Consider the following 9,841-nt stretch of genomic DNA (forward strand, 5'->3'; position numbering starts at 1 on the left):
TTATAACATGCTACTCTGAAATATATGTCTACAGCTCCAAAAGCTTAAATGAGGCCAACATCTGCAGGACTGCAATCAAATTTCACTTAACTGGATTCCCCCCCCCCCCAAAAAAAAATGCCTCTAGGCATTTTTGAGATTCTTCTGTTCTATGGCACGTCCACCAGAGGTTTGGCTAGAAGTCATTCATTTCAGTTGGGGTTGCTATTATCTACATTTTCACATGAGCAGTGCTCATCTTTGTTACTAAGCTGAAGAGCCAGCCTTGTCCAAAGACTACTTTGCTGGTCATGTGGCCAGCATGAATGCACCAGACATTGTTTACCTTCACACCAAAGTGGTACTTGCATTTGCATGCTTTTGAACTGCCAGGTTGGCAGTAGCTGGACTAGTGATGTGAGTGCATCCCCTCATGGGGCACTTGGGCCTCAAACTGCCACCTGCTGATCTTGCAATCAACAGAGTCAGCGGCTTAACCGCTTAAGCCACTGTGTCCCTCATAGTTTCACATATCCATGCTAAATCTGGGAAAGTATCTCCTACGAGTATGTGGGTTGTATAGTATCACCTTTAAACTTCAGACTGAAACTCAGATTAGATTCACCTGTCCACTGATATCAAACCTCATTTTACACTGCAACATTTTCTTGTGGGTTGCAGGTGTTGTGACCAATAGCAATTGACAGAGATACACCCTCTGTGAATTCATCCAATTAGATCCTCCTTTAAAGCTATTTATGCTAACAATCATTATCACATCTTCAATCGAATTCCACAATTCCACATATGAATTATGCATCACAGGTGTCATCAATACTTTTCTAAAAGTATTCTATGAACACATGTGAACAACACCTCTTCTGTAAATGCTATGCACAGGATAATCTATGTACAGAAGTGAAAAATCAAAGATATCCCCAGAGAAGAGGAATGGCTACTTAAATTGTATGAAACAATACAGCTAGATAAATTAACCCAGTTACAAAAAGGCAAACCAGTATATATAAGTAACAATGAATGAAAACCAGTTATAAATTATTTTGAAAGAGTACAGGGTCCGATCGCTGTAATAAGCTTCCTGATATAAGATATAAGATATATTAAATGGAGTTGATTAACTGATCAAATAGATTGGAAATAAAATTTCTGATGTAAATAAGACTGAAACAAATTGTGCAAGATGGAATAAACATTAAATAGAAAGTCATGAAATAGTAAAGGAAATCCTAGAGAAGAAAAGGAAGTAAGTATGAGTATGCATGTTAGAATATGTACGTTTAGTAGGTATAGAAGAATGGTCATCCCACCCCCCTCCATGCCAGAGGCTGTGGAGCTGGGATGGGCTTTTTGCTGCCTTCCTACTGGTGGAGACCAGGGCAGTTAAATCATGCCATGGCTGGTTGCCATGGCATGAGGCTTTAGGGGGTGTGGTTAAGGGCATGCTTTGCCTGACATCCCCTAAGTGTCTCATTCCTGGATTAACCGTTGACCCACCCACCTGCCGCTGGTATAGTGTGAAGTTTCACTTGGTCGCCTAGGGGCCGTGTAGGAATTTTTCCCTTTTCCATTGGTTTTTTTGCCTACACCACACTGTTTCCAGTGCCTTAAGGGAGATTGGCTGAAGTGGTGTCACAATAATAAAAGACTTGGTGTGAAATTTGTTGATTCTAATTGGACGTATTTATTTATATTTTGCATAAATCTTTGGATTTGATCTCGGTGAGCACCTTGGACACCCTACTGGGTGTTAGGAAAATTTCTGGAAGCACCTCTATGGGCCTTGCGACCTGGGGGGGTGGATGAAAGGAATGGACCTTGGGTCTGGCTGGAAGGTATACCCCGACTTTAATCTTCACTGATTGGGAAGGGGGACTTCTTGCTGGGCTTCCTTATGTGGGCTGTCCAACGGTAACCCAACTTATGGACTGTCGTTGAGGGCCCAGGTGTTATCATCCTTGATAAGCTGCAGAGGTAGTCTGCGGCAAGACACTGGTATGCAGCTTTCCCTGTCTCCCACATTTGTTTTAGTTATGATACTGGTTGCAGTTCCGTTAAGAACTTAATAAATAGGTCAATAAATGGCCCAGTTTTTATCCCATACATCTTGTGTCTGGTCTCTTTATTCCAAGGGAAGAGTAGCAATGACAGTGATACTCTAAAAAACATTATTTTTACTGCTTAATATCCTAATTATCACAAATGAAAAAAAATCATAAAAGAATTGAATAAAGAAATAAGCAAATTCATATGGAAAGGGGAAAATGAGAATTAAATGGATAAATTTAAAGAAAAGAAAAGAAAGAGAGACAGGTGCGCATTACTCAACTTTAAATTATATCCATAGGCATGAAGCTTGGGAAAAAGCATGAACACAAACAAATAAATTTACTAGATCAAAAGATTTGAAAGAAATAACCAAGAGATGGTATTACACCACCACAAGAATAAAAAAGATATATAAACTAGATAAAGATGAATGCTGGAGGTGGATCCAAGCAGTATATGTGGTGGAGTTGTAATAAGATAAAAGAGTTTGGGGGATAAATTCATGAAATAATTCAAAAAAATACTTCTAATACAATTTCCAACCCCCCCTCCAAAAAAATAATTAAAAAACAGAGCTTTACCTATTGAATATGATGTCAATTTTTTTTTTTAAAAAAAAAAGGAAGATGAGGGAAATACTGGTGAATTATACTGTATATTATAACAACAGCAAGGCTAATATTAGTTGGAAGTCAGATTAACCACTAAACAACAGACGTGGCTCTAAAAATTAAAGTAAACAAGAGAAATCAATAGATTGACAGCTATAATTAATATGAGTGTAGTAAACAAAGTTAAAGAAGAATGGTTACCAACAGTTAAATATTGGGAAAGGATATGGGGAGTAGATAGAAATTTAATCCAAATAAAACAAGAAAGAACGAAATGAACAGTAAGAAAAAGAACATAGGGAAAGAGAACCAATAAATAGAAAATTAAAGTTAATCAAATAAAACTGAAAATAGACTATCAACAAAATTAATGTGAAATCAAATCTCAGAGAGAAGAGTAGTGGAAAAAGGGAAGATATCATACTAAGATGAGAAAGGAAAATATAGATTATATGGAGGAAATAAGAGAAGACTAATTATTAGAACAAGATGAGATAGAGAATGTAGTATGAGGACTAAAACATGGGAAAGAATAATAATAATGAAGAACCATATAAAGAGAGAAATGTGGAAGTACACAAAGAATAACAAGAAGCAATTATAAGCTGTTAAATCTAAGAATTCTTTGTATTATAATTTTATTGTTTAATAAAGTTTTTTTAAAAAGAGTGATGAGTAACTTAAGTAAGAGAAGATGGAAGGCTGAGTAAGTGGAAGAAGGTTTGAGTAAGTGATAGAAGATGTGGGGAGGTAAGAAGAAGGGAGAGGAAGTGAAAATTAGGTGAGGACGGAAAGAGGAAAGGGAGAAATAAATAGGTGGAATCATAAGGAAGTAAGGTTATAGAAGGAAAAGCGCAGAGAAGAAGGAGAGGGGAAAGGTATGGACGAAGAAGCGAGGAAGGGAATAGCTGGAATGGTAAGGTGAGTAAAAGAATTACAAGGATGATTATAGGAAAAGGAGTAGGAAAGAAGAATGGAAGGATGGAAGAAATGAAAGTTGAGGGTAAGATGTCTAAGATGGGTAAGGTATGAAAGTAGTATCTAATATTATGTAAGACTGTTATTAGGATTAATGGTATAATATAAGTAGGTGAGGATTTGTTAGGGTTTGAAAAATGTTTATTATATGTATTGTATGTAACCTTTAATAAATATATTTTTTAAAAAAAATACTTTTCTGAAAGTATTCTATGAACACAAAAGGACACCTCTTCTGTAAATGCAGAGTACTGATTTCTTTCCATGCTTTGAACTGATTTCAGACACAAAGGTTTCCTATGAGTAGTTAAAAACAAGAAACTAAAGATGATAACAAAACAAGGAAATACTAGAACAAAAAGAAACATACAACATTTTAAGCAGAGAAAGAAGATTCCATCAGTTCTATTTTCACTCAAATAATCATAAATTATTTCTTTCTGAGTACAAAAAATGAGCACGGAAAATCAAAAGAATGTTTGAAGTCAGGGAGGGAGGGGAAGGCCATTCCTAGCTTTCTCTGTTCACTAGTTTTAAGCCAGTACAATAATGTTATGCTATAAAGGAAGAAATAAACAGATTGCCCCTAAATTTATTAATATATTCCTCTTGCTTTCACATTTTGTTAATTTTTAACACAGGGGTCAAAACTGTGCACTGAAATATTCTGTTAAATATATCTTTTCACTGTGTTTCATTATAAGATGCATATGTTTATACACATTTTAGTATCTTTGAGGTAACGTGTTACAAAATTTAAAGCCATGTCTAACCTAAAAGACAACTGAACCTCACATTATTCGAAGAAGTAAAAATCAAGTAGATTTACTTTAAAATGCAGACTAAATGTGGCCACTGACCAGAATTGGGCTCTGAAATGACCCAGAAGCTAATGTAGTTGTTGTAAGACGAGAAAGATTTGTTTTGTCTTACTAAATGTGTAGAGGTAAAACAAAACGCCAGCAGTTGTAGAAGCTGGAAGGAAATATGCGACTGTCACAGTGAATGAAATGGCAATAAGGCTTTACTAATCAGCCCTGTCCCTGATTGTCATCCTCTGCATCCAGTTGTTCAGATCTAAGTGATCATAAAATTATCAGGACCATCTTTAAAGCACTTCACAGGCGGGGGCCAGGGAGGTCTAGGAGCAGGATTGCAGCCTGATCAATGAGGCTACAGCAGCCACTTAAGGAAAAATGTAGTTTTACTGCAAAAGTAGCTAGTTTGTGCTGATTTTGTGCTGTCTAAAATTACCCTGAAGGCTGAAATGTATAATTAGATTACATGTAAATGCTGTGGTCATAGTGACACCTGTAGGAGAGCTAAATGGGTTGTGGAGTTATCAACACTTACATTTATATGTTTATGCTATTACTTGACAAGTTAAAAAATGCCCCACACCCCTCCAGAAGGGGCTAGAAGATTGGCAAGATGAAAAAGGGTATCTGGTGAGTAGCAATAGTAAGTATAGTACATTTCTATAACACGTATCAGTGAACTAAGCACTTCCTAAGCAGTTTACAATGTGTAAGCTAATTGTCCCCAACAAGCTGTGTACTCATTTTTAAAAGACCTACAGAAGGATGTAAGGCTGAGTGGACCTTGGAGCCCTGCCTGGCATCAAACTCACAACCTTGTAGCTGCAGTACAGCCATTTAACCACTGCACCACCAGTGGTTGTGGCCCTTGCATTGTGGCCCTTGATACCCAACCATGACATGTAAATTGGATGAATAAAGGGCCATTTATTTGACCTATAATCTATTTAAAGCTAAGCACTTGAACCTCAACCTTAACTGCAAACTCGGAGAAAATTGATTAAAATGAAAAGCCTGGTGCGGGTCCAGTTGAAGCCAGGTGTCAGTCTTCAGCCTTCCCTTTGGGCACAAACACCGAACCCTGAGGTAAATCCGATTATTCGAACTGCATCCTCAGCCAGTCCTAGGAAGGTAAACATAAGTCAATCTCCCCCAAACTCCCTTGAATTTGTAAGGTTGAGCAAAACCCCCATGTCTAGTCCAAAGGCAGGATCTCTCACAACTCCACATCCCTTGACGTGTATAAGCTGATCAAAAGCCTAACCTTTCACCACAAAGGGGTGCCAATGGTGCGTACCAAACAGTTCTTTAACCCCATATGGGCCAGTGAAACCTACTTAACAGCCACCCCAAGCCAATTACCAGTCCCAGCACACAGTATGGGGTAGGCAAAACCAGGAAAAGAGGAGAACATTCCTACCTGGTCCAAAGCGACCAACAAATTTCATACTGCATTTAGGGCAGAAGGGTGGGCTGCTCCATGGAAAAGAGGCAGGCTGGAGGGTGTACTGTCCTTATATACTGACTCTGCCCCCCATCATGTCTCTCAACTTGGTCCATTGGACCTTGCTTATATTGAAAATCCTGGTCTTTACATGGAGGGCATGAAAGCCCCACCCTCCCTCATTGCATATGGCTGCTCTGCAAATGCATAGCCTGACAACTTATTAATTTGATAGCAAAGGATAACCAAAGTGATCAGGATCCTGGATCTACTTTTTTAAAAAGACCTTTTACAACATTTGGGTCTTATGTAGGTAATTTTTTTTTTAAGTTGAATAATGGAGAGGGGTATAAAGGAGGTGCATAACATCATGCAATGCCTTATAGAAGTCTTTGGCTTTTCCACAGTTTGTTCTGTTACTAGAGGGAACTGAAATTGATATAATTTAATGTGAAGTCAGAAGCTTTCACGGCTGGCATCGATAGTTTTTTGTGGGTTTTTCGGGCTATGTGGCCATGTTCTAGAACATCAGGAAGAAATTCTTCTAGAACATGGCCACATAGCCCGAAAAACTCACAAAAAACTAACGACATAATTTACATTGTACACAAGATACGCAAAACTGTGAAGTGCAAAATATTTTTTATTATGACACAACTGTTAAGTAAAAAGAAACTAATTGGCACTTACTGATTGTATAAGCATCCCAGCTCTCTAAATGTTGGCAGAAACACCTCTGGCAGCAATTTCAGCTACATCTCCTTGGGTCGTCTCTCAATGAACCATTGGCAAACAGGCACTTTTGAGCCTTCTCAGTTGAACGGAAGTCTGGGTTTTAACCAAGCTATTCTCAGACAGTCTGTGATTCCACTGTTACTTTGGCTGGATATTTAGGGTCATTTCACCTGCTTGAAGGTGTATCTCTACTGGAGCTTCACATCCCTTGGTATAGTTTTCAACAGTTTTCCTCTAGAATTGTCTTTGCATTTAACTCCATCTACCTTTCCCACACTTCTGACCAGTATCTTAGTTCCTGCTGAGGAAACCATCCCCATAAAATGATACTACCACTGCCATATTTTACCAAGTGACAGCATTGCCTTATTCTAGACTCTGAAATCTGAGCGTCTAATTTCCATAGTATACAAATTATTACAATTATAGGTGTTATTTATTTACTTTCTAATAGTGCAAATTTAGGACGTTAGCAAATGCAAGTTTTTTGGTGGGGTTCTATCCCAATGATTCGGCCTTGGGGTCATCTTTTATTGTAAGTACTATTCAGAGAAAACTAGTATACAATAATATTAAAAGTGCTGGACTGGGAAAACAGAGAATCACATTCACATTTCTATTTAATTATGGAATTTATCACATGACTCGGCTTTTCCTGAGGTAGCAGCTGAAGCCATTGTTATCATAATCACCACCACTTTTCATCATGAAGAGGCAATCTACTGTATTTTTTTTTTTTTTTTTTTTTTTGCCATCACATTTTTTACAGATGGCAAAAAGCACATATCCATGAAAATAACATAGGAAGCTCCTGAGACTGGCTGCCATTAGCTTCAAAGGGGGAAAATGTAAAGGAAAATAAGGAAAAACATACAAACCACATCTCTTTCCTGTGTAATTTACCTCATTTTGTACTTACCTCTCTTGCTCTTGGTATCATGCCATTACATACCTCACTATCCTTCACTTTCTTTGCCCTTCCTTGTCTCACCTCACACTTCTTCCATGCTTCATTCTCTTACTCCATGCACCCCACCACTTGGATGACTCTGCTTCCCTTCTCTCCTTCCTGTCCATTTCCATTCACCTCATATATACACCTACCTGCTCCACCTCCCATTGTCCTCCATTCCCCCACTTACTTCATCCTGTTCTCATGCCATGCTGCCTTTTCTTGGACCACCATCATATCTTCCCCCACCCACTGCCTCCTCTTAATTCTGCTGTATGTATTCTTCTGAAGGACTTGAAACAGAGGGCAGATGAGCTGGCAGGTTAAGGCATGGATGTTGTGACTGTTGCAAGGAAAGGAGTAGTGTTACCATCTAGAAACTGAGGCCCCAATCCAGCGGGGAAAGGGCCGGTTACAGGTCGCTCCAAACGGGCGGTCTGTAACCTACCTACGTCTGGGAAGAGCAGCTTATGAAAGAACTAGATAAGATCACATACAAAGACATTGCATTGAATACTAAAGTTAGGATCATCCAAGCCATTGCTATGTACAGATGTGAGAGCAGAGCAGTAAAGAAAGCAGACAGAAAGAAAATCAGCTTGTCTGAGATGTGGTGCTGGAGAAATGTGCTGAGGATACCATGACCAAAAAGACATACAAATGGGTTCTAGGACAGATAAAGCCTGAAATCTCCCTGGAATCCAGGATGAGTAAACTGACATTCTCATACTTTGGAAAGACACGTTAGAAAAGGCAATGCTATTAGGAAAAGTAGAAGATAGAGGAAGACCACATGCTAGACGGCTAGACTCAGTCGGAGAATCCATGGGCCTGTCCCTGCAGGGCATGAGCATAGAGGAAGAGGATAGCAGGCCTTGGAGATGTCCCATTCACAGGGTCACTATGAATCGAGGTCAACTAGAGGACATCTAACAATTTTCACCAGGACCTTTTGGTCAAGGATGGCAATGAAGCAGAAGTTAAGGCCCCATACAGACAGGCCAAAAGAAAGCTGCTTCAGGTCACTTTGGAGGCATGCTGTTTAAATGAACTTGAGAAGATGGAGAAATGTTAAGGGGTGACAGAAAGAAGGTTACAGTCCATACAGACAGGCCAAAATGAAGCTGCTTTGGGTCACTTTGGAGGTATGCTGTTTCAGTTATTCATGCATCTTAAGAGTCTGGAAGCCATGCCAAAGCCATCTTCTCGAGTTCTTCTTAAGATCTACTGTTTCCTGTTTTTTCTGCATAATCTTAACATGTCTGACCCCTATCCTTCTTTCTTTCTAATCTTTATTTGAAGCCTAAATGCATTCTAAGCTTTAGTCCTCTGACTTTCTCTCTGTCTGCCAAATATTTTGCAACATGATTAGTGTGTGTTACATTTTTCATTTGCTACTTTAGAGAAAGTAAACCAAAAGATGGTTGTTGGTGTTTACATTCTCATATAAATATACATTATTGCATTGTCTCACCGCTGCACCATGTACTCTTACAATATATAATGTAAATTATTGTAATCTTCTGTAATTTCCCTTTCCCCCTCCAATGGTTATGATGACTATGTATTGCTAATATATTTCACTAAATGTCATAATAATAAATGGCCTATAAAACATTTAATTTCATGCAATATCTTTCTTTAAAATACCAGAGTGGAGTAAGTTACAATTTTAATATATTTTTCAAAATGTCACAATTTGTAAACCTGTCAGGAAACCCCATAAACCCACTTTCAATATGTGCAACTCAGCAAGTCCTTTGAATAATATGATGGTTTCATTAATGCACATAATTAGAACTGTAAAGAAAAGATATTAAAATCTCTATTTCTTCAGGCTAAATAATCCCTAGACATACAATCGGATCATATTCATTTGTATATTTGAACAGTAAATTTTGGGCAATATGTTAATCTACTTATTTGTTTAGTTTTTAATAACATTGACCTGGCATAGATGTAAAAGATACTATCCCCCCTTCTTGATGATAGATAGGACTATTATTTATGTTTACTCATAAAATTTTGTCTTGGTGGTTTCTGAAGGAATTCCTAGAACAGCATAATGAAAGAGGGAACAATTACAGATTTCTTCAAGTACTGATGGTCTTTCTTGTTAACACTTTAGCGGTTTTTGTTGTTGTTGTTGTATTTTTGTTTTGTTTTTTTAGGAATGAGTTTGGTATTTGGAGCAGGAGGACATGACTGGAATGATTTGTCAGTCTAGATCTAGAGTACTTAACTTGTAAGTGTATGA

This window comes from Sceloporus occidentalis, unplaced genomic scaffold, assembly GCF_023333645.1.
Source record: "Sceloporus occidentalis isolate IW3139 unplaced genomic scaffold, rSceOcc1.0.p SCAF_1, whole genome shotgun sequence".
NCBI classification, from domain to species: Eukaryota; Metazoa; Chordata; class Lepidosauria; order Squamata; family Phrynosomatidae; genus Sceloporus; species Sceloporus occidentalis.